Source organism: Hemiscyllium ocellatum, chromosome 6 (genome assembly GCF_020745735.1).
Source record: "Hemiscyllium ocellatum isolate sHemOce1 chromosome 6, sHemOce1.pat.X.cur, whole genome shotgun sequence".
NCBI classification, from domain to species: Eukaryota; Metazoa; Chordata; class Chondrichthyes; order Orectolobiformes; family Hemiscylliidae; genus Hemiscyllium; species Hemiscyllium ocellatum.
In genome coordinates this window covers 5,026,675-5,052,383 of record NC_083406.1, presented here as the reverse complement: position 1 = coordinate 5,052,383, position 25,709 = coordinate 5,026,675, and positions in this window count along the sequence as shown.

Below are 25,709 nucleotides of genomic sequence, written 5' to 3'. Positions count from 1 at the left end.
CTCTACCACCTCCGCTGGCAATGCATTCCAGGCACCTACCACCCTCTGTGTGAAGTACTTTGCAGTGTGGAAAGTAGTTTACACAGAGTGTGGTAGGTGCCTGGAACGTACCAATAACTCTATCTATTATTACACCTGCCATTAACTCTATTTAGAAATAGTTCCTCTGCAGATATGCATATGTCTCTCATCCTGAGTGTGTATGAATGCGTTTGTTTGGAATTACGGGAGAAAGAGTTGAATTCACCTTGTAGTTTAGTTGATAATCAGTTTGCCTTTCATCTCCAGAGTGTAATAAAATGCATTATTTTTGAGTTTACTGAATTGACGGCATAAACCTCTTTTGTTCCTGATAACAGTAAGGAAGGCGAAGTTATTGGTAATTGAACACTTTTGGTAATTGAATAAAACATGCATATTTTTGGCGTGGCCCATGGAATACTGGGGCTTGATTTCCACTAAACCTTTCCCATAGCAATGTGGGCTGAATCTCCTCTGTCCCTGAGTCAGTTTGTAAACTGGGGGGAATCAGCAAAATGAGTTCTTTATAGTGATAAAAAACATTTCAACTTTCTACCAATGGTTTTAAAGGTGAGATGAGAATCTTTCGAATGAGTAACAGGAGCCTATTTACATGCACTAAATCGTCTGTTTCTTAACTTCACCTCATTTATACTTCCAATTTCTCGATTGTTCTAATTCCCTCTGATGATCTGTAATGTTGGACATTTTATTTCTTTATTTTTCTAATTTGCTTTCCCTAAGAATTTGTTATGAAGAATCCGTACCAAGGTACCTTGTACCTATAATGGCGGCAACTTGTAAACTTTGCACTGTACTCATATGAGTACATGTGACAATAAAGTTAGATTACATGCAGTTTTCTATTTTCAAATGAGAGATCAGATGGTGACAATTTCCAACATGGAAGTCTGATTGACTACCTGGAAGTTCCACCTCACTGCTTGCTCCTCCAGATCTCCAGCTTTCCTCAACATCACAGAGTACACTGCATGGGCATAAACCATTGGCATCCATCATCCACATTGGCATCAGAAACACACCAGCTTCACTATATCATCATTGCACATCAGCAACTCCCTGAGAATTGCACTTCCTTTCACCATTCATACCAGCACCTTTCATTGTCACGCTGCTGCCAGAACTCTCAGTGCACACAGACAGGACTACACCGAACAGGCAGCACCTCAGGGCTCCTATCTGCTGTTGTGGCACTTACTCTGTGAAATGGCACTCCTAGCTTAACTCTTTAATTTCTTCATCAACTGATGAAGTTGCAACTATTTGCATAAATGTTGAATAAAAAAACAGAAGAACTGCGGATGCCAAAAGTCAAAAACAAGAATAGAAATTGATGGAAAAGCAGGTCTGACAGGATTTGTGGAAAGAAATTGGAGTTAACCTTTCAGGTCCAGTGACTGTTCGGAATTCTGAGGAAGGGTCACTCGACCTGAAACATTAAATCTGAATTCTTCCGACAGAGGCTGCCAGACCTGCTGAGCTTTTCCAGCAATTTCTGTTTTTGTATTGTTTTGAAATTAGGAACCTATGCAGCAAAAGCAGGGGGATTTTAAACTTTAAATAGACTGGAAGAGAAAGGCTGCGAACTTCTGAAGTGTGTCCAGGATAGTGTCCTATGATAATATGACAATATGATAATATGTTTCCTAAGATAATATGATAATATATAGTTTCCTATGATGTGCCAAAGGGACATGCGATATTGGACAAGTAATGAGCAGTGAGCATGATTTAATTAATTACCTCATTGTTCAAGAGCATTTGTCAAATAGTGATCATAACATGGCCGAGCTTTACGTAGCGTTAATACAAAAAAGCAAAGACCAGATTCTAGAATTTTGGATTTAAGTTAGGCTGACTTTAATGAGATGAGGCAAAGGCTGTGCACAGTAAACAGGAAAGCTCTGCTAATTGGTAAAACAACTGAGAAACAGGAGAAGGTGTTCAAACAAACACTTAATGCCAGTCAGAATCAATTTGCACTCATAAAAAGGAAAAAGCTCCACCTCTCAAAAAAATATAGCCATGGACATCTGAGCAGGTAGGGAACAGCATAATAATAAAGGAAAGGGCTCATGCAAACACAAAGTACAGTACAGATCCCACAGAATCGGACAGATACAAAGGACCACAAAGTGGTTTATGAGAGCAGCTAAAAGAAATAATGAAAGAAAACTTGCCAAGCTTTGTAATTAGAAGAGATTTTGTAGTTACCGAGAGGGAATGCAGCTGATTTTAGATACACTTGGCCCACTGAAGGTTGAGATGGAGGATATTGTCACTGACCATGGGGAAATGGCTACATGCTTAGTGATTATTTTCATTCAATATTCCCAGCAGAAAAGGAAGATAGCTTGCTTGAAGTCCCAAAGAAATTAAAAGGGGATTGGGGATAAGGTCTGAATAAAATTAGCTTAAGCAAATAATAGGGAAATTAATGGAACAATTAATGGAATGACAAATCCCCAGGACCTGCTGGTTTCCATCCAGGGCATTAAAGGAGGTAGGAGAGCATATTGCCAATGCTCTTAATCATAATCTTTCTGATTTACCTGGATTCAGGCTTTGTACCTCTGGATTGGAAATATGCTCATGTCACTCTCCTCCTCAAGTGTGGTGCCAGATCGAAACTGGGGAATTATAGACCACTGAGCCTGACAACTCTGGTGGGGAAATTATTGGAGACTATAATCAAGGATTAGGTAACTGATAATCTTCAAAACTTTCAGTGAATCAAGTAGAGTCAGCATGGATTTATTAAGGGTAGCACATGCCTGACAAACCTCATTATTCTCTTTGAAGAGGTGAGTCGAAAAGTCTGGTGCTGGAAAAGCACAGCTGGTGAGGCAGCATCTGAGGAGCAGGAGAGTCGATGTTTCAGGTATAAGCTCTTCATCAGGAATGCCTGACCTGCTGCACTTTTTCCAATGCCACAGTTTTTGACTCTGACTGTCCAGCATCTGCAGTCCTCACTTTCTCCTTTTTGAGGAAGTGACAAAGAGGGAAGGTGATGGACTTCCAGAGGCCTTTGATAAAGTCCCACGTAACAAACTGTGAGCAACGTCCTTCTTTCACTTGCCTTTTCATCTTTATTTTTCTTCTTTTTCATGTTGCTGGTGGCAGAGAAGGCATCATCACGGAGGAGGCTGCAGCGGGACTCATGGTGAAGGCAGTGAGACAGCAGCAGTGGCTCATGGTTATGGTAGGTCCAGAGCAGGGACACTACAGCCTTGGCTGTGTGATGGGCCCGGAGGAGGGACACTGCAGCTTTGTCTGTGCGATGAGGCCAGAGCGGGGACTCTTTGTGATGTTGGTGAGGCGGCTGCTGCAGAGCTGTAAACTCTTGGGTCATCAGCTGGTCCCAGAACAGGACCTCATTCTGGCCCAGAGACTGGAATATCTTACAGAAGCCCTGGAAATCTTAAGAAAACCTGGATCTGTGCTTAACAAAGAAGGACTGTAAAGATGAACATTATTCCTTATTTTTCTGCCTTTATATTTTTCTGTCAATTGAACAGAAGATGAAGCACTATTTAAGTAATTTTCTTTTATTCATTTTCTAATCCAAAATGGTGCCAGAATGTAGTGACAAAATACTTTTCACTGTATTTTCCCAAATATATGTGACAATAAAATCATTCATCCACTCTAAGGTGAAAACCCACAAAATTGAGAGCAAATTACTGGCATGAATAGGAAATTAGTTGAGTGGCAGGAAACAGAATTGGAATAATGGTTAAGTACTCAAAATGACATGACACAATTAGTGGCATCCTGTAGCGATCTGTGTTGGGGCCTCAATTGTTCACAATATTCATTCACAACTTGGATAATGGCATAAAAAGTCAAATATCCAAATTTGCCAATGGCACTAAATTGGGCAGCATTGTAGATAGTGTCAATGACGGCATAACATTACGGCAGGATATTGGGACGTTAAGTGAATGGGCAAAGCTGTGGCAAATGGATTTTAATAGAAGCAAACATGAGGTTATCCAATTGGACTGTAAAAGGGTAAATCCAGGTAGTTTTGTTTGAAAGCACCAAGTTAAATACCGTGGATATCCAACAAGGTTCAGGTGTATTGTGCCATGAACAGCAGTAGAAAATAGTTAAGGAGGCTAATGCAATACTGGCCTTTATATCTACAGAGCCACAGTATAGAGAGACAGACATTCTGCTGCAGTTATACAAAACCTTAGCTAGACCCCACTTAAGAGTACTGACAGCAGATCTGGGCACCACATCTTAGAAGTATATAAATGACCTTGGACAGAGTACAACACAGGTTTACAAGGACCTGGGGTTCCTTATATGGATTAGACAAATTAGGCCTTTGTGCTCTAGAATTTAGAAAGTAAGGGTTGATTTAACTGAGGTGTTCACATATTGACAGGGAATGATAGGTTGCTAAAGACAAACTATTTCTTCTGGTTGAAGATTCTAGAACCAGCAGATATAGTCTGAAAATTAGGGCCAGTCCATTGAGGGGCGATGTTACAAAGCACATTTTACACACAAAGGTTAGTGCAGGTTTAGAATGGTCTTCATCATAAGGCAGTCAGTGCTAATTCAATTATTCAATTTAAATCAGAGATAGATCACATTTTATTAAGCAAGAGTATCAGGGGATATGGGCCCAATGCAGGAATACAGAGTTAGGCCACAGATTATTGAATGGTGGAGCAGCTTTGCGAGGGGTAAAGGCTAACTCAAATTCCTATTTTTCTATTTCCTCTAGGAGTTCCTGCACATTCACCGGATGTTATTCATTCTGTTACTATCTCTCCCTGAGATACATAATACTGACAAAGTGATTGATTCTTCATAAACAAACTTTAAGAACAGTGCTGCCTTCCTGAACTGTTAATACATTTTTAGATTTCTCCCCTCTGATAGATAATGTGGAGCCCTCTTTCCAACATGATGGCCTGGAGACTACCACAAATTAAACTAATCTGCTGTTGATATGATTGATTTCTTCTCAATTTAAACCTGGTTTCAGTCTCTGGACATCTTAGAAATTTTTAGCTCTCTGCTTAAATAAAATTATTTCTGACCTCAAAACAAAAAAATCAATTTCACAGAACTAAAACCAAAACCTTTGCCTTTACTTTATTATCTAAATCCACAATTAATAATATTAGGTTATTATAAACTTTCATCAAACAAAGGATGATAACTATGGTTGTTGTAGTCTCATCATCTGATCTCCAGGACATCTCTGCAGGAGTTCCTCAGGGTAGTGTCCTCGGCCTAACCATCTTCAGCTGCTTCATCAATGACCTTCCCTCCATCATAAGGTCAGAAGTGTTTGTGTTCATTGATATTTGCACAACAGTCAGCATTGACAATACCAAGGTTTGTGCCAGTAAGCAGCAAGTGGCAATGATGATCATGGTAGAGCCATGGATTTTGAATAACTGTATTTTTAAAGATCCCTTCTAATCGCAAGAGACATTAATGGTGCCCAGAGGATCTAATGTGAGCAATATCTTACCTACTCACTCTCACTGTATCACCCCCAGCCCAAACTTGGACACTATTCAACTTGACATTGCAAGCGTGGTCACTCATTCTGGAAACCTATCCACTGCCACAACTGTGTCACCCACTTTTATCTTCCTTAATATCTGCATCTCTTGCATTCCTGGAACAATCTAGCCCACAATAGGACAGAAAGAGTGAAAACAGGTACTGTGCTGCGTCAGAGTGCCAACCAGTTATGGTGACCATCCAGCGTATTTAAAAGTCACAACCAATCCTTCATGTTGCCTCAGCCTTTCATTGATGGGGAACTAACCCAGCATTCGTGAACAAACAGAGTGTTCCCTCTCCTCAATCACTCAGGCAGTGCAGCAGCATATAAAGGGACCATGCACGTTGAGCATGTGTGTGACATACACATTATTAATACATACAGTGAAACATTCAGTTCGGGCTGGCAGTCAACAAGCGTGCTTTCTCTGAAGTCACTGCACATGGAACACAATGACATTAGCAGCTCATGTATTCACACATTTCAGAGAGATGGAAACAGACCCTTCATTTCAACTCGTCCATGCCGACCAGATATCCAAAATTAATCTAGTTCCATTTGCCAGCACTTGGCCCATATCCCTCTCAACCATTCCTATTCATATACCCATCCAGATACCTTTTAATTGCTGTAATTGTACCAGCCTCCACCACTTCCTCTGGCAGCTCATTCTATACACACACCACCATCTGCGTGGAAAAGTTGCCCCTTAGGTCTCTTTTAAACTTTTCCCCTCTCAACGTAAACCTATGCCCTCTAGTTTTGGATTCCCCCACCCCAGGTAAAGACTTTGTCTATTTACCCTATCCATGCTCCTCATGATTTTATAAACCTCTGTAAGTTCACCCCTCAGCCTCCGATGCTCCAGGGAAAACAGCCCCAGCCTATTCAGCATCTCCCCATCGCTCAAACCCTCCAACCCTGGCAATACCCTCGTAAATCTTTTCTGAACCCCTTCAAGTTCACAACATCTTTCCTATAGTAAGGAGATTAGAATTGTATACAATATTCAAAATGTGGCTGAACCAGCGTCCTGTACAGCCACAACATGACTTCCCAACTCCTCTACTCAATGTTCTGACCAATAAAGGAAAGCATACCAAATGCCTAGGAAATGCCAGCTGTGATTACCAGACCAGTTTGTGCATCCGCTCGTGCCCATCCTGGCATTTAGATAGTTTCATCTTTACCAGTGACACCCTAGGAGTTGTCATTGACTGGATATTAATTGCGCCACCTCCTTAAATCCTCTGACTTGCCCTTGTAGCTAGATTCTGAGAATTCTGCAGAAAATAATTCATGTTCCGACTCCACAAAGGCTAACCAATATCGAAGTGGGTACAATTCCGTTAACACCTAACAAGTTTAACCCAGCCCAGGACAAAGCAGCCTACTTGATCAACATCTAATGTACATTCCTCCCCAGCACAGCAGGTGCACAGTGACAATGGTGTGCAAACAACAGACACACCATCCAAACCCACAATCTCAATGCAGTACTGTCGGGAAATTCACAGCCTGCAAATCTCCCTGCAAGTCACACACTATCCTGACTTGGAATTGTACCACTATTCTCTCACTGTCACAGGTCAAAGTTCTCAAACTCCCTTCAAACAGCAGTGAGTACACTACTGCAGCTCACCACCACCAAAGGAGCACTCCGGGATGAGCAGAAATGTTCACCTTGCCAGTGATGCCCTCACATCATTCGAGCACTTTGTGTAGTGATTGTAATAAGGTCAGCCAGGTGGATCTCATAGATTGTGAGCTCCCTGATTGGTTAACCTGGTCCAGTCAGGGAGCCCTGGCTGACAGATAGAAACAGGAGTGTCAGAAGATTAGATTCCCTACAGTGCAGAAACAGGCCCTTCAGCCCAACAAGTCCACACCGACCCTCTGAAGAGTAACCCACCTAGACCCATTCACCTACTCCCTACTAATGCACCGATCACTATGGGCAATTTAACACGGCCAATTCACCTGACTTGCACATCTCTGGATTGTGGGAGGAAACCGTAGCACCCGGAGGAAACCCATGCAGACACAGGGAGAATGTGCAAATTCCACACAGGCAGTCGCCTGAGGGTGGAGTTGAACCCGGATCTCTGGTGCTGCGAGGCAGCAGTGCTAACCACTGAGCCGCTGTGCCATCCCAAAGTTCTGTTTTGTTCATCTGAGAGCTGGCTCTGAGAAAGCTGGATTTGTGTCAAGGACTCCCCATGTGTAAGTAAAGGGTGACTTGGTGACAGGATACCAGCCTCTGTGGAGTTATTTCACTTTGACCATGTTTTGTACATTTACTTGTACAGTGATACGGTGTCAAGGTTTACTGTAGCATTATCTTTTCTGTCACCAAGTGGGAGCACTTCTGAAGCCATGTATGGAAAGCTGTGTTAAACTCTGCAGCCAGTTTAGAAGTTCAGCTCCCAGTGGAGTCTGGGTTTGGATAGTGTGATATGTAATCTGTTAGATTTTCTTTTCCCAGTGATACTGTGCAGTCAGTTCATATGATGGCAGTGTCTGGAGAAAAAGATTCAAAGTCACCTTTCTGAAGATAGACAATTGGATTGCTTTTCCTGCCAAGTTAATACTTGTCAGCATTTCAATGGAATTAAATGTCAAATCACTTTAGCAGGTAATATCTGCTTGTAGAAATAGAATAAAAATGCTAAATTTTACTGGCCCCAAGGTGGTGAGATCAGAAGCAAGCTTATTGGCAAAAATGTGGAGAGTATGTTAGACTTGAACACCAATGTGTACCTGCTGCTAGTTATTAGTTATGGAGGCAGTCGGGTGACAGAGTCTACAGTAAATGCAGAAATGGAGGTTAGGCAATAATAGACAGTAGACAATAGGTGCAGGAGTAAGCCATTCTGCCCTTCGAGCCTGCACCGCCATTCAATATGATCATGGCTGATCATTCCTAATCAGTATCCGCTTCCTGCCTTATCTCCATAACCCTTGATTCCACTATCTTTGAGAGCTCTATCCAACTCTTTCTTAAATGAATCCAGAGACTGGGCCTCCACTGCCCTCTGGGACAGAGCATTCCACACACTCACCACTCTCTGGGTGAAGAAGTTTCTCCTCATCTCTGTCCTAAATGGTCTACCCCGTATTTTTAAGCTGTATCCTCTGGTTCGGCACTCACCCATCAGCGGAAACACGTTTCCTGCTGCCAGAGTGTCCAATCCTTTAATAATCTTATATGTCTCAATCAGAACTCAATCAGAATAAGGAAAATGTTGCTTAATAAGTACCTTTTACAAAACTTGAGAGGGTTTTGAAAATATGTACAAAGATATTGCCAGGGTTGCAGGGTTTGTGCTGCTAGGGAGATGGTGAACATACTGGGGCTATTTTCCTTGGAACATCGGAGGCTGAGGAGTGACCACACAGAGGTTTATAAAATCATGAGGGGCATGGATAGGGTAAAAAGACAATGTCTTTCCCTGGGATGGGGGAGTCCAAAACTAGAGGGCATAGATTGACGGTGAGAGGGAAAAGATTTAAAAGGGACCTAAAGGGCAACATTTTCATGCAGAGGGTGGTGTGAGTATGGAATGAGCTATCAGAGGAAGTGGTGGAGGCTGGTACAATCACAACATTTAAAAGGCATCTGGATGGGTACATGAATGGGAAGGGTTTAAAGGGATATGGGCCACATGCTGGTAAATGGGACTAGATTTATTGAGGATATCTGGTTGGCATGGATAAGTTGGATCGAAGGGTCTGTTTCTGTTTGTCTATCTCTCTGATTCTCTGTTACCAGGATATTCAGGAATGACAAAGTTTCAATAGCTCATCAGCCTTCAGGAGAAGAGAACTCAGCAGCAAGTACATGATGGCTGGAGGTGGAAGGCATTGAGAGCATCAGTATTTCCAAATGGGAAAGACGGGAGGCTTTAAAGCATGGGAGGGAGGAACAGCAGACCTGGCCAAGCTGGTGGGCTCAGAGACAGGTTGTGGGAAGGGTCTCTCTGATGAGTAGCTCATGCCTGCAGCATGAAACGTTTTCAGACCTGAGCGCAGCAATTAGCAACGGGTCTCATACTTTCATGCATTGATTCCTGATGAAGGGTTTATGCCTGAAACATCGATTCTCCTGCTCCTCGGTTGCTGCCTGACCTGCTGTGTTTTCCAGCAGCACACTCTCTGACTCATGCTCTCAGTGTTTGCTTCCACCACAGAAGGAGGGAAGTGAAGCAGACAGACAGACAGACAGAGACAGATGGAACCACAGGGGTCAGAGCTGGAACATGCAGAGCTGCAGCAAGTTCAAGTGGCTGTAAGGAGACATGGGTAAGGAGCACATGGATGGCCAGAATGAGAAGCTCATTCCATCACACAGTGCTAGCCTTCTGAAAGGGTCTGCCAGCAATGCTTTTAACATATGAAGCAGTTGTGCAGACTGTTCAAGCAGGCAGTGTCCGAGCTCTGCACAGTGCAAGAGGAAGTAAGGGCATGTAAGGACTGCAGCATTGAGGGACACAGCGACTCTCACTTTTTACACCTCAAATCATTCCTGGGATCCTCTGGAGCATCTATGATGTCTTGCAGCCAATTCAGCTGGCCTGTGAGACGTTGCAGTTTCAGTTTTCTAAACTGCTACATCTTTTTAGTGAGGCCTGACTTTGACTGATATCAATGTGGCTAACATTTCCAAACAGAATTGTTGATGCAAAGCAACACTTGATCAATGCTGCCTGATTTCCAATCCAATGTACTTAATATAGACTATTCTGATGTAACGCATGTTTTGCTAACACGAATTGGCTATAACACAATTGACGAATTTGGAGGCTGTTTGGATAACACCAACTTTCTGCAGAACAGGTATAACAATTTTCTATTAGTGATTTCCTACAGCGTGATTTTCTGTTGCAGTTTTCCAAAGTGAAATCTTTTATAGAGTGAGGTCACAGAGGAAAGTAACTGTTGCATTATAGCAAAACGACCTGTAGGCCAAGAAGCCTGACTTCATAGAACATAGAACAGTACAGCACAGAACAGGCCCTTCAGCCCACGATGTTGTGCCGACCATTGATCCTCATGTATGCACCCTCAAATTTCTGTGACCATATGCATGTCCAGCAGTCTCTGAAATGTCCCTAATGACCCTGCTTCCACATCTGCTGCTGGCAATGCATTCCATGCTCTCACAACTCTCTGTGTAAAGAACCGGCCTCTGACATCCCCTCTATACTTTCCTCCAACCCGCTTAAAACTATGACCCTCGAGTTAGCCATTTCTGCCCTGGGAAATAGTCTCTGGCTATCGACTCTATCTATGCCTCTCATTATCTTGTATACCTCAATTAGGTTCCCTCTTCTCCTCCTTTTCTCCAATGAAAAAAGTCCAAGCTCAGTCAACCTCTCTTCAACCTCCAGTCCAGGCAGCATCCTGGTAAACACCCTCTGAACCCTCTCCAAAGCAACCACATCTTTCTTATAATAGGGCGACCAGAACTGGACACAGTATTCCAAGTGCGGTCTAACCAAAGTTTTATAGAGCTGCAACAAGATCTCATGACTCTTAAACTCAATCCCCCTGTTAATAAAAGCCAAACCACCATTTGCTTTCTTAACAACCCTGTCCACTTGGGTGGTCATCTTAAGGGATCTATGTACCTGCACACCAAGATCCCTCTGTTCCTCCACACTGCCAAGAATCCTATCCTTAATCCTGTGCTCAGCTTTCAAATTCGACCTTCCAAAATGCATCACCTCGCATTTATCCAGGTTGAACTCCATCTGCCACCTCTCAGCCCATCTCTGCATCCTGTCAATGTCCAGCTGCAGCCTACAACAGCCCTCTATACATCAACGACACCTCCAACCTTTGTGTCATCTGCAATCTTGCTGACCCATCCTTCAATCCCCTCATTCAAGTCATTAATAAAAATTACAAACAGTAGAGGCCCAAGAACAGAGCCCTGTGGAACACCACTCACCACTGACTTCCAGGCAGAATATTTTCCTTCTACTACCACTCGCTGTCTTCTATTAGCCAGCCAATTCTGTATCCAGACAGCTAAGTTCCCCTGTATCCCTTCCTCCTGACCTTATGAATGAGCCTACCATGGGGATTTTGAATTATGTTTTCAAATTCCCTGCTGCCACTTGACAGAAAGCATCTACTTGCAGGATGCCTGAAAGCTGCCCCTCCTATTGCCTGTAAAATATGGCAGGATCATTTGTAGAAGAAAGTCCAATTTAAACAATAGACCTCACTGAGAACTTTACAGTACTTTACAGGTATCATTTACACCAAGTATACATTTATTTAACTTCCTGTGAATCCCCACTATGTCTGATGCCTCCTTCCAAGGATAAAAGATCATTTCCCTCCTGAGCTGATCTGTTGCAGAAACGCAGCTTTCATACCAATCAATGTCTATTGGTCTATGGTCCCAAAAAGATGCAAAGTTTCAAATTCCTCTTCCTGGGTGGGGGTGAACCTCGTCTAATGTCTTGGTCCCTGGGGTTTACTTCAGCATCTCATCCTGCTGGCCTTCCTGATGGCCCTTATAAGTCCCATCAGGTGACAGATATTCTGTGCATATCCATCTATTGATTATCTGATTGTCTCCTATCAGGCACCTCTGTGGACATACCAAACTCTCTCCAGAATTTGTAGTTCTTTTTGTTTGGCACAGCTTATGAACTTGGCTTCTAGCTTGTTCATGGCCGCTAAGATTTCCCAACCACATAGGATTCTGCTTGAGGTAGTATTTTTGGTTTATACTCTCTTTTTTTGCCCTTGTTAAACTGCACCTTTTATTTTCCTTTCTATCCCTTTCTGAGCAGCTACTATTTGACCTCCCTCTCCTATTATTAGGATTTGTTTCAACAGCGACCTCCTTGTTGTGCATGTTCAATCCCATGTCCACTAATTGAATTTGCAATGTGTTTTTCTGTCTTTCAATCTCTACTTCATGTTCCCAACCCATGGGCCTAACCTCCAATCCCTTTTCCTATACATTCTTCCAGATTTTATATTTTCCAGTAGATCTCCGTGTTCTACTTATAATAGTTACACATCTCCAGTGACTAGTCCCTTCTGGTTAAAAGGGCCAAATATTTGAGTTAGTACCATTTTTGATGGTTGTACCTCATATTGACCACTGGAACTGATCTCTCCATCACAGAGTCACACAGCATGGAAACAGACCCCTCAGTCCAACCAGGCCATGCTGAACATAATCCCAAACTTAACTTGTCCCGTCTCCCTGCTCCTGGCCCATATCCCTCCAAAACTTCCCTGTTCATATTCATGTCTTGTAAGTGTTGTAATTTTACCCACATCCACCATTTTCTCAGGAAGTTCATTCCACATGAGAACCACTTTGTAAAAAATTTTCCCTTATAGCTTTTTTACATCTCTCTCTCTTCTCACCTTAAAAATATGCACCTTAGTCTTGAAATCCCCCATCTTAGGTAAAAGACACTTGTTATTAATCCTATCTATTACCCTCATGATTTCATAAACCTCCATAAGGTCACCTCTCAACCTCCCATGCTCCAGTGAAATAAAGTCCCAGCCTATCCAGTCAGGCAAACAGTAAACTGGGGCAGTTCGATCCTCAGAGTTGTGAAACATTTGGGTTTGAGGGATATCTGAATCCTCTCTGTTTTCTTCAGAATCTGTAAACTTGTAATCCATATCAAGCAACCTTAAAGATTATGCCCAAACAGTCCAATTTCAATCCTCTACAGATATTATTTTTCTATCTTCTGCAGGTCTCATAATTCTTTAAGACACACTCTGTTATAAAAGACATATCTCCCTGATTGAAACTGACCATCAACCCTCCTATCTGGTATCTTGAGATTCGTCAACATTCTTTTGGAGCAGTTGATTTCAGTGAAAGCCTTTCAGCTGCCTGCAGTGCATTCAAATACTCGAAAAAGGTCTCACTAATTGTAGACCCTTCATTAGTTACGGGTGATCAGTTATGACTGACAGAATTTTACAATTCCTAACAAAAGCTAACTGATATAGACTACATCCTACAACTACGTGCAACAAATCCTTAGCGTATACAGCCCACATGACTGCAATGATAATTTATGATTAGGTTGATCTGCCAAATATTTATGACCCACTTTGTCTACATGATTCTACATATTGCTACATGATTCAAACACAACTGGCTCTTAACTAGTATATCAATCACCCAATCCCTCGTTCAATCAGCTCTTAGGCATTATTTCAGTGCATATTAAAGATCAAATCTGCACTTGTTGATCCCATGTGTCCCTGGCACTCCTTGTTTGTTAACATCATTCTGTACTGAAGCTCAAATTACCAACCTGCCATCAAATGCCAATAGGTCATCCACAATCTTCCGATACTATTGATGATCAAAATGGGTCTTCATCGCCAAACTACTGGCACATTATTATAGAAATGAATGGCATGTATTTTTGGTATTTCTCTTCTTCCTGCCATGTTAGATTGAACCTGATTGACTGTCAAGGCTAGCCAGTCATTACACTACTGTAGCTTAAGTATACAATGCAATTTTGCAAACAAATTTCTCCATAATTTGTTGTCAGATTGACTGCTGTCACCCTGGAGAGCACATCCACCAACATTTGCATCTTCCCCTTGCATGTTTAGTCTCAAAGTGAAACTCATAATAAAGAGTCAGAATTCCTTCACCATTGACCACACCCTTGCCAACTCTTTCTCCTCAAACAGGAAGATAAATGTCTCATGTCTATTTCAACAAAGAAATAAGGAATATGGTCTGAAAATGTGCCCGTATGACCTAGAAAGCATCCTTCTATATAACTGCTTGATATATCCCCTTATTTGACAATGTCCTGGAGCCAGTTTGTACCGGTTTCTGACTCCGATTGCATTGAATGTTCTGATGCTTGCAGCTAAAGTTTCTGCTGCTATGATAGTTGAATAGGAAAAGATGAATTGCAGTAGATTTAGACACAACCATGTTCTTAGTCTTTTGAAAAGCATCTTACCCTGGAGTTTCTCGTACAATCCTACAATTTTCTGAGGAATTGTCACAAGGAATAAGAGTCACAGAGTTGCCAAAGGTGGCAAGAACTGGTTTACCATGCTTAAAACTCTTTGGAGAACTTGAATGAATTTCGGTAAGAAATTCCCTTTGTTTTCTGTGAATCTGGGATTATTCCATCACTACCGATAATCAGTGCCAAGAAGCAAAAGGATTTTTTTGGAAAATTCAAATAAAGGTAAGTCTTTCAGCTGGTAGATGTTGTAAAACTGTGTGGATTCTCTGATTATGTTCCCTGACTATCTTCCCATGTGTCAATATGTTCATCCATGTGGCATGTTTCCCCTTTAAACCCTTGTGAAATATTATCTATGTCTCTTGACAAACCTCTGGAATATTACAGTCTGATCATACAAAATCTCTCATCTCGAGTGATAGAAGAAGTCATCAGTCTTATTGCTGATCCAATGGCAAGTGCTATAACCAACTGTTGTCACTGAGTTTAGTGAAAACTCTACCTTTAGTTAACTTAGCTGAATTCTCATGTACTGGGGTGAATTCCTGTCACCATCAGCTTGCTGAGCTGTGTAAGATCAACACAAATTCTGATGCTCTCGGTGCGGTAACCACATCTAAAATCCATTCAGATGGCTGTGTTCTCTGAGAAAAAGGTGCTCATTCTAGTCAAGTCGGCAAGTTGTTTCTGAGTTTGTTTCATTAATGGGTACAGAATTGTCCTGGTTATACAACCACAGAATGGTTTAACACCCTTCTTTAACTATTCACCCACCTAATCCTGTGAACAATTTATGGCAACCCCTCTCAAAGGGAATGTTATTTCAGCATGGTTCAACTTTGATTTTTTAAAGAAAGTTGAGGGAAAAACATGCATTGTTGATCGAGTGAAATTTCTACATTATGAAACATATTTAATGTCACATTATTGGCAAATACACAGTATCAAATTGCAACTTTCATCTTTTGGTGGTTATACTTGAGACATTTCAATGACTACAATTTTTTTATCAGAAGGACAAATATTGTTTTCTAAATGCTGCTGTGATCTCCTGACCTTAGAATTACACAAGTTTGGGAGACCATTGTGGAATAAATGAAACAGTCTGCATTTGAGTTATCATTTGGTAACTTTTCCGGTGTATCACATTGAAATCTTTATATGTGTAGCTATATGAATTATTGCTGCACTGTAACTCTGTCCTACTTCAACATATCTTTCAGAAGTGACCTAAAGTTGTTACAGACGTAGCATTTATTTTTAAGTAGCTGAGCATTGTTGGATCTGCAAGACTTCCTTGTGCCATAATGCTGGCACCATATGTTATTACCTGCTGCCTTGCCCATGTTGATTTCCAAAAGCTGTCAAATGGAAGGATGCCCTCTCAGAGGGCAGCAGAAGTGCCATTTGAAGACAATGGCCAATGACTGTTAAGTGACTGTGGTGTGCGCTGGCCAAACACTTGGCTCCATTTTTTTTAGCCAGAGATCAAGGAAATGTCCTTTAACTTTCCTGTCACCTTCAGTGTGAAGCTTTCACAAGCACATCTTCCCCTCCTGAGACCATCCTCTATCTCAAAGTTATAAGATTGGGAGATAAATCAATTGTCACTTAACCAATGCTATTCCCTTTAGGCCTTTAAAATTTAAATTGTAGAGACATGGAATTGTCAAAAGTATCAAGATCAAGATTCACCCAATTTGGCTTTTGAGAAAAGCACAGCAGGCCAGGCAGCATCCGAAGAGCAGGAGTAGGACATTTTGGACATAAGCCTTTCACTAGGAATGAGGTTTATGCCTGAAACGTCGATTCTCCTGCTCCTCGGATGCTGCCTGACCTGCTGGTGCTTTTCCAGCAACACACTCTCAACTCTAAACTCCAGCATCTGCAGCCCTCACTTTCTCCTAATTTTACTTCTGCCATCCTGGAAGGAATATGATACCGTAATAATGGAATCAATCGCCATTGATTAGTCTGGAACAAATCCAGGTGGGAAAACTCAATGGTGGCCAAATTGAAATTGCCAACTCAGTGTGTACTGCCACTCACCCAGCTTGGTTTCTCTATGCCACAGTGAAAATAAATGATGTATTTCCATCATTTACAAATAATTTTGCGAAGCATATTTGTATTGCACAAGTCTATTGCTTGCTTCAATGGGATTCTGGTACCATTGTAAATACTGAGAAAGGCAGTGGATAATGACAAGTGGTGATTACCAGACAGAACACTGCATCAGCCAATGTTTCTCTCCCACTTAATTTTCTATTCACAGTGCTATGCCTTTCTCAGTATCGAAGCGTGACATTACAGTATCACTCGAAAAGAAATCTTCCAACTACTTATTACTGCACTCTTTCCAATTCCAAGATTCTAGCTAAAGTGACAAAGCCGCTAATGTGTCATTGTATTGTTTCCTTTGTCTGATTCTTTCATTGCAAAAGAAATACAGCTAAATCCACACTCCTGTTCTTTCCCTGTAGCCGAGAAATTTTGCTTTTTTTCTTCAGGTCCTTTTGAAAATTCTCTCTTAAAGGCCATGATTGGAAAGGTGCCAACTTCAGTTAGCTCTTTTCCCTGCTGACCTTGTCATCATTTACACAAACAACTAAAACCTCGGACCTGCTGCCTCACGTACCTGAGTCTTATGCAGTATTGAACCCGTGGGCTCCTTGTCTGGCTGCTTTGCAATCTCATTGTCCTGTCCAAGGCCACAAATCAGTATCATACCACTTCCTAAACTAAGGGGTTTTCGCAACAGTAGGATATGTTACTTTCTGTTTTATATCTAGCTAATAAAAGTTTTAGACATTAAATAAATTGCCTCACCCTCGAATTTCTCTATGTTGCATCTCTATTGCAACATTATTCAGAACTTCTCATGGGCTGGAGAGGACAGAACTGTTCATTTTTGCTAGGGTCAGGAACTAATAAAGAGTTCTTCTGGAATAACATTTATAGTTTGAAGTGTACCAGATGTTTGGAGACTCAACGCGAATGGTTTCTCATCATCACACATTAAAATGATGTAACAGGGGAGGTATTTATTATTTGGGAATGGTGCTTTTTTACATCTTTGGAAAACCTGTTGGAAATTGGGATCCCTTTAAAACTGACCTTTCCAAGTATTTACTGTGTAGCATGAGATTTCATTTAACTGCTGTTACTGTCGGAATGAACTTTCCAAAATTCGAGCATTTGGGGGCCAAAGGAAAGACTTCGCAGTCACGATGCCCCATTGTATTCAAATTCAACGAATTTGTCAAGCACCACATGTTACCTATTATCATTGTATTGTTTGGGAAAGCTAGCTGTTAGACCATAAGACCAGAAGATATAGGAACAGAATTTGGCCAGTCAGCCTATTGAGTATGCTCCATCATTCAATCATGGCTGATATATTTCACAACCCTATTCTCTTGCCTTCTCCTTGTAACCTTTAGTCCCATTATCAATCAAGAATCTATCTATCTCAGTCTTAAATACACTCAATGACTTCACTGAGTCATTGAGTGTAAATACACTGTATACACTGATTTCCACAGATTCACCACCCTCTGGATGAAGAAATCCCTCCTCACCTCAGTTCTAAAGGGTAGTCCCTTCACTCTGAGGCTGTACCCTCCAGGCTTGGTTTCTTCTACTAACGGAAACATTTACTCCACAACCACTCTATTCAGGCCTCTCAGTATTCTGTAAGTTTCAATCAGGTCCTCCCTCATTCTTCTAAATTCCATCAAGTGCAAATCTAGAGTCCTCAACTGGAAAAAGTGAGGACTGCAGACTGGAAAGACCAGTTACAAAAGGTAATATTTGAAAATGAACATACTGTTCACACTAGACCTTTATTTTGAGGTATTTAAGATGAGGTGGACAAATGTGTCATTTCGAGATTTTATTGGTTTTCTTTCTGATCTGGTGGTCAATTAGAACAAGCTTGGTCCTTTTTCTGTGAGTGATCCTGGTTTTTAATCTCCAATGTTTTTGCATTTCTGACTTGAACAGATATTGGAAACTGAGGCAGTGAATGAACTGTTAAAGAATTTCCAGCCTCTGACCTACTCTTGTTGCCACAATATTACCATAGCTTGTCCAGTTACTGTTTCCATCAAATAGTGACTTTACAACCCCAAGCTCCAGGACATTAACAGTGACGGTGATGTCATTGAAAACAAAAAAATGCTGAAAATCCCAAGGGGTCAGGCAGCATTCATAGAGTGAGAGCAAGCTACTGTTTTAAGTCTAGATGGCTCTTCATTAGAGCTGCCAGATTGCTAGGTGCCTAGCTTGCAGGAGATGGATATTGCCTGGCACTTGTGGAGCAAGAAATTACTAGCCATTTCTCAGCAGGTCATGCTGCATGTGGACATATCTGCTTCAGTATCTGACAAGTCAAAATATGTTGCTGAAAACTGAGTAATGTCAGTAAACATCACCATTTTGGACCTTATGATAAACAAAGGTTGTTGAAGAATTGGCTGAAGATCATTGGGTTTAAATAAATAAATAAATAAATCCAATAAAGAATTCTGAAGAAAATCTTTTAATCTGGAGAGTGTTTACAATGTAAAACTTGATTTCATGTGAAGAGGTTACGATGAATAGCATAAAGGAGAAGGACACATCAGGTATGTTTGTGAGGAAGAGGAGAACAGAAGGATTTCAGATGGTATTAAATCAGGGGAGGTGGGAAGGAGGGTAAAATGAAGCATGAAACATTGACATTGACCAGTTGGGCTTAATGACCTACTCTTGTTCTGGAAAGTCTATGTAATCTTACATATCGTTAAAACAGCTTGGAAAGAAAAGAACAGCTTTCCTCTCAACCAGCCACAGAATGTTTTGATTGTTTTTTTATTTCCCACCCTCATTGCCAATGTCGATTCCAATTGCATCGGAATAACGCCGAACAGAAATCACATCTTAGGAAAGATCAATGTCTGCACTGTGCACCTACATTAGCAGCTTTACAATTTTCCTTTGCTGCTTACAAGATAAATTGCAGCACCATCTTCAGGACCCAACTCCCTCTACTGGATGCATGTAATTATATAAAGTAATTTCAAGCAGGTTGAAAGGGGATGGGGGCAGAAGGAAGATAAAGAAAACCTTTTTAAAAACACAGTAGCAATGGAACAGAAGGAGGCAAACTCGCTCTTTAAGCTTCTTTCACTACCCAGTTGTGTCAAGAGAGATTAACCTTAACTCCACCTATCTGCCTAGATTTCATCGCTCTTAATACTTTTGCTAGCAAAAACATATTCTAAATTCAATGCAGCATCCATAGGGTAGGGTGAATTAGGGTGCAGGAAACAAGCAAGCTGGGAATGGATGATCATTGAGAAAGTAAATCGTGGTCTATCTGTTGGAGGGACAACTGGAGGAGGAGGTCAAAGCCAGGAACAGTCATGGTTGGGCCTGAGTTCGGAGACAGGGTGATCTTCCCAAGAAGCACAGAATGGCTCGTATATTGTGATTTACCACCTCCACTCCCACCCCTCTCAGGAACTGCTCCACCAGTATTCTTGGCTTTTTGCTACAAAGAATTGTTGAGTTTCAGTGTAAGGTTTGTGAAATCAGTTTGGCTCATTTTAAGAACACACCCCAACTGTCTTAGAGTCCCTACCTTTGATTTAATTATCACTTAATACATTATATTCAAGTAAATACAAACCAAGTTTATACACATTCCCACAAAATTTAAATTTATAACCCTAAGTAATTCTGGTGAATCTGTGCTTGAACCCACTTTATATTTTGCTGTGAATAATAAATGAGTAAAGGAGCTGTAAAAAATAAAGTTCAAGTTCAATTTTTGAAAATACACGGAGAATGGGCTAGAGAACACAGAAGGATAAAAGTATTTACAGATCAGCTAAAAAAAAGCTTAGTTTATCATTTGTAAACAAGTTTCCCAATGTTTGACACAGATAGTTGTTGGTATTGGAGCAGCCAAACTATTCAAAGAGATATTATTGGAAAAGCTCAGCAGGTTTGGCAACATCTGTGCCATAGAGAAATCAGAGTTAACGTTTCAGGTCATTCCTTCAGGTTCTGAGGATGGGTCACTCAGTCTAAAACATTAACTCTGATTTCTCTCCACAGATGCTACCAGACTTGCTGAGCTTTTCCAGCAATCTGTGCTTTTGTTTCTGATTTACAGCATCCGCAGTTTTATTCAGATTTTTTTGTAGCCAAGCTCTTCATGTTGTTTAAGTAAAGTTTCTTCCTGTAATATCAATGTTTGTTGAAAGATTCCTTGTGCAGCTGTTGGGAATGAGTCAGATCTTTCAGTGTTTTATAACAACATTAAAGTTGTACCTTGGAATGCACAATGTTTTATCATATGTTATACAACAAGAGGTGGAGACATTTTTGGAAATTGCATAAATTGCTTTGGTGCCAGTCCTTGCTCAAGAGCAGCACTTTTGATTCTGCATTAGAAAATAGTGCATTAAAGTTATATATCTATAATTCAGGCACAAGGTTGATGCCAGGAGTTGCCGGCAATGCTGAAGGACTGTCAGAAGTTGCATCTTTTCAGTGAGGTGCTGGGACCGTGTCGGTCCTCTCTTGGGCATTCGCGATACCGTTGGGATTTTCTTAACTAGAGGTTAGTAATCTGAAGTTATAAACTGAAAATAATTGACAGAAGGATTGGAGGAGAAATAAGATTTTTGTTCGCACTCAGAAGGGAAGAAATTAGTTTGAGTGCGGCACAGAGAATTTTGTTCATTCTCTGGAACATTTGGAACAGTGAACCATGATCGACTTGGCACGAGTGGAGTTCCTCTTATTACTGGAGAACAATGCATTGGCGAGACTAGTAACACTCTGAAAATGCATCTTTCTACTCCAGGATATAACATAACCTGCATCACTTCACTTGAAAGTACGCAAACTTATTTTTTTCAAACACACAACCCCAAAGGGTGGTTGATGATTCCATAGTAATATTTAAAAGGCGGTCTGGCATGTATTTGAAAATGAGTTTATAGGGTTATTAGGACAAAAACTGGGCTGCAAAAATGAAATTGGACAATACATTCAAGGAGTTGGACAGAACTGAATAGACTCTTACTGTATTGTAAGGTTCTATGTCACACAGTAACTACATGTTTAAAAGTACTTCATTTTTTGTAAAGGATGTACATGAAAGTTGCTGGCCAAAGAAATATGCATTATTTTAATATCTGTGCCAAAGGTGGTACAGTGCATTCTTATTTTGTATTCGCTCTGAGCTAAGATGATGGTGGGGTAGGACTCCCCAGGTGGAGCTTGTCTGTTCCATACATTTCTTTTCTTTGCTGACACATCTATATTTTTATTCCTTTTTTTCTTCTTGGCAATGTCCTGAACTCCTGACCTTATCATGGACTCTCATCCTCAGCGTGGAGCCAACATGGCGGGCTCTTGGCCCAGCCCAGTGTGGTGTTCTCTCAGCCTGGTGTGGTGTTCTCTCAGCCCGGTGTGGTGTTCTCACAGCCCAGCCCAGTGTGGTGTTCTCACAGTCCGGTGTGGTGATCTCACAGCCCGGTGTGGTGTTCTCTCAGCCCGGTGTGGTGTTCTCTCAGCCCGGTGTGGTGTTCTCTCAGCCCGGTGTGGTGATCTCACAGCCCGATGTGGAGTTCTCTCAGCCCAGCCCGGTGTGGTGTTCTCTCAGCCCAGCCTGGTGTGGTGTTCTCTCAGCCCAGTGTGGTGTTCTCTCAGCCCGGTGTGGTGTTCTCTCAGCCCAGTGTGGTGTTCTCACAGCCCAGTGTGGTGTTCTCTCAGCCCGGTGTGGTGTTCTCTCAGCCCGGTGTGGTGTTCTCACAGCCCGGTGTGGTGTTCTCTCAGCCCAGTGTGGTGTTCTCTCAGCCCAGCCCGGTGTGGTGTTCTCTCAGCCCAGTGTGGTGTTCTCACAGCCCAGTGTGGTGTTCTCACAGCCCGGTGTGGTGTTCTCACAGCCCGGTGTGGTGTTCTCTCAGCCCGGTGTGGTGTTCTCACAGCCCGGTGTGGTGTTCTCACAGCCCGGTGTGGTGTCCTCTCAGCCCAGCCCGGTGTGGTGTTCTCACAGCCCGGTGTGGTGATCTCACAGCCCGGTGTGGTGTTCTCTCAGCCCGGTGTGGTGTTCTCACAGCCCGGTGTGGTGTTCTCTCAGTCCGGTGTGGTGTTCTCTCAGCCCGGTGTGGTGTTCTCACAGCCCGGTGTGGTGTTCTCTCAGCCCGGTGTGGTGTTCTCTCAGCCCGGTGTGGTGTTCTCTCAGCCCGGTGTGGTGTTCTCTCAGCCCAGCCCGGTGTGGTGTTCTCTCAGCCCAGCCTGGTGTGGTGTTCTCTCAGCCCAGTGTGGTGTTCTCACAGCCCGGTGTGGTGTTCTCACAGCCCGGTGTGGTGTTCTCTCAGCCCGGTGTGGTGTTCTCTCAGCCCGGTGTGGTGTTCTCTCAGCCCAGTGTGGTGTTCTCTCAGCCCGGTGTGGTGTTCTCACAGCCCGGTGTGGTGTTCTCACAGCCCGGTGTGGTGTTCTCACAGCCCAGTGTGGTGTTCTCTCAGCCCGGTGTGGTGTTCTCACAGCCCGGTGTGGTGTTCTCTCAGCCCAGTGTGGTGTACTCACAGCCCGGTGTGGTGTTCTCACAGCCCGGTGTGGTGTTCTCTCAGCCCGGTGTGGTGTTCTCACAGCCCGGTGTGGTGTTCTCACAGCCCGATGTGGTGTTCTCTCAGCCCAGCCCGGTATGGTGTTCTCTCAGCCCGGTGTGGTGTTCTCACAGCCCAGTGTGGTGTTCTCACAGCCCAGTGTGGTGTGCTCACAGCCCGGTGTGGTGTCGTCTCAGCCCAGCCCGGTGTGGTGTTCTCACAGCCCGGTGTGGTGTTCTCTCAGCCCGGTGTGGTGTTCTCTCAGCCCAGTGTGGTGTTCTCTCAGCCCAGTGTGGTGTTCTCACAGCCCGGTGTGGTGTTCTCACAGCCCGGTGTGGTGTTCTCACAGCCCAGTGTGGTGTTCTCTCAGCCCGGTGTTGTGTTCTCACAGCCCGGTGTGGTGTTCTCTCAGCCCGGTGTGGTGTTCTCTCAGCCCAGTGTGGTGTACTCACAGCCCGGTGTGGTGTTCTCACAGCCCAGTGTGGTGTTCTCTCAGCCCGGTGTGGTGTTCTCACAGCCCGGTGTGGTGTTCTCACAGCCCAGTGTGGTGTTCTCTCAGCCCGGTGTTGTGTTCTCACAGCCCGGTGTGGTGTTCTCTCAGCCCGGTGTGGTGTTCTCTCAGCCCAGTGTGGTGTACTCACAGCCCGGTGTGGTGTTCTCACAGCCCAGTGTGGTGTTCTCTCAGCCCGGTGTGGTGTTCTCACAGCCCGGTGTGGTGTTCTCACAGCCCGGTGTGGTGTTCTCACAGCCCGATGTGGTGTTCTCTCAGCCCAGCCCGGTGTGGTGTTCTCTCAGCCTGGTGTGGTGTTCTCACAGCCCAGTGTGGTGTTCTCACAGCCCGGTGTGGTGTCGTCTCAGCCCAGCCCGGTGTGGTGTTCTCTCAGCCCGGTTTGGTGATCTCACAGCCCGGTGTGGTGTTCTCTCAGCCCGGTGTGGTGTTCTCACAGCCCGATGTGGTGTTCTCACAGCCCGGTGTGGTGTTCTCTCAGCCCGGTGTGGTGTTCTCTCAGCCCGGTGTGGTGATCTCTCAGCCCGGTGTGGTGTTCTCACAGCCCGGTGTGGTGTTCTCTCAGCCCGGTGTGGTGTTCTCTCAGCCCGGTGTGGTGATCTCTCAGCCCGGTGTGGTGTTCTCTCAGCCCGGTGTTCTCTCAGCCCGGCGTGGTGATCTCACAGCCCGGTGTGGTGTTCTCTCAGCCCGGTGTGGTGTTCTCTCAGCCCGGTGTGGTGTTCTCTCAGCCCGGTGTGGTGATCTCTCAGCCCGGTGTGGTGTTCTCTCAGCCCAGTGTGGTGTTCTCACAGCCTAGTGTGTTGTTCTCTCAGCCCGGTGTGGTGTTCTCACAGCCCAGCCCGGTGTGGTGTTCTCACAGCCTGGTGTGGTGTTCTCTCAGCCCGGTGTGGTGTTCTCTCAGCCCGGTGTGGTGTTCTCTCAGCCCGGTGTGGTGTTCTCTCAGCCCGGTGTGGTGTTCTCTCAGCCCAGCCCGGTGTGGTGTTCTCTCAGCCCGGTGTGGTGTTCTCTCAGCCCAGCCCGGTGTGGTGATCTCACAGCCCGGTGTGGTGGTCTCTCAGCCCGGTGTGGTGTTCTCACAGCCCGGTGTGGTGTTCTCACAGCCCGGTGTGGTGTTCTCTCAGCCCGGTGTGGTGTTCTCACAGCCCGGTGTGGTGTTCTCTCAGCCCGGTGTGGTGTTCTCTCAGCCTGGTGTGGTGTTCTCTCAGCCCGGTGTGGTGTTCTCTCAGCCCGGTGTGGTGTTCTCTCAGCCTGGTGTGGTGTTCTCTCAGCCTGGTGTGGTGTTCTCTCATCCCAGTGTGGTGGTCTCTCAGCCCAGTGTGGTGTTCTCACAGCCCGGTGTGGTGTTCTCTCAGCCCAGTGTTCTGTTCTCTCAGCCCGGTGTGGTGTTCTCTCAGCCCGGTGTGGTGTTCTCTCAGCCCAATGTGGTGTTCTCTCAGCCCGGTGTGGTGTTCTCTCAGCCCGTTGTGCTGTTCTCTCAGACCAGTGTGGTGTTCTCTCAGCCCGGTGTGGTGTTCTCTCAGCCCGGTGTGGTGTTCTCTCAGCCTGGTGTGGTGTTCTCTCAGCCCAGTGTGGTGGTCTCTCAGCCCGGTGTGGTGTTCTCTCAGCCTGGTGTGGTGTTCTCTCAGCCCGGTGTGGTGGTCTCTCAGCCCGGTGTGGTGTTCTCTCAGCCTGGTGTGGTGTTCTCTCAGCCCAGCCCAGTGTGGTGGTCACTCAGCCCGGTGTGGTGGTTTCTCAGCCCCGTCAGATGTGGTGTTCTGTCAGTCCAGCCCGGTGTGGTGGTATCTCAGTCCAGCTCAGTGTGATGGTCACTCAGACTGGTGTGGTGGTCTCTCAGTCCAGTGTGGTGATTGTTCGGCCTGGAGTGATGGTCTCTCAGCCCGGTGTGGTGGTTTCTCAGCCCGGTATGGTGGTCTCTCAGTCTAGCCCAGTGTGGTGATTGCTCAGCCTGGAGTGGTGGTCTTTTGGCCTGGGGTGGCAATGTCTCAGCCCAGCCCGCTATGGCAGTCTCTCGG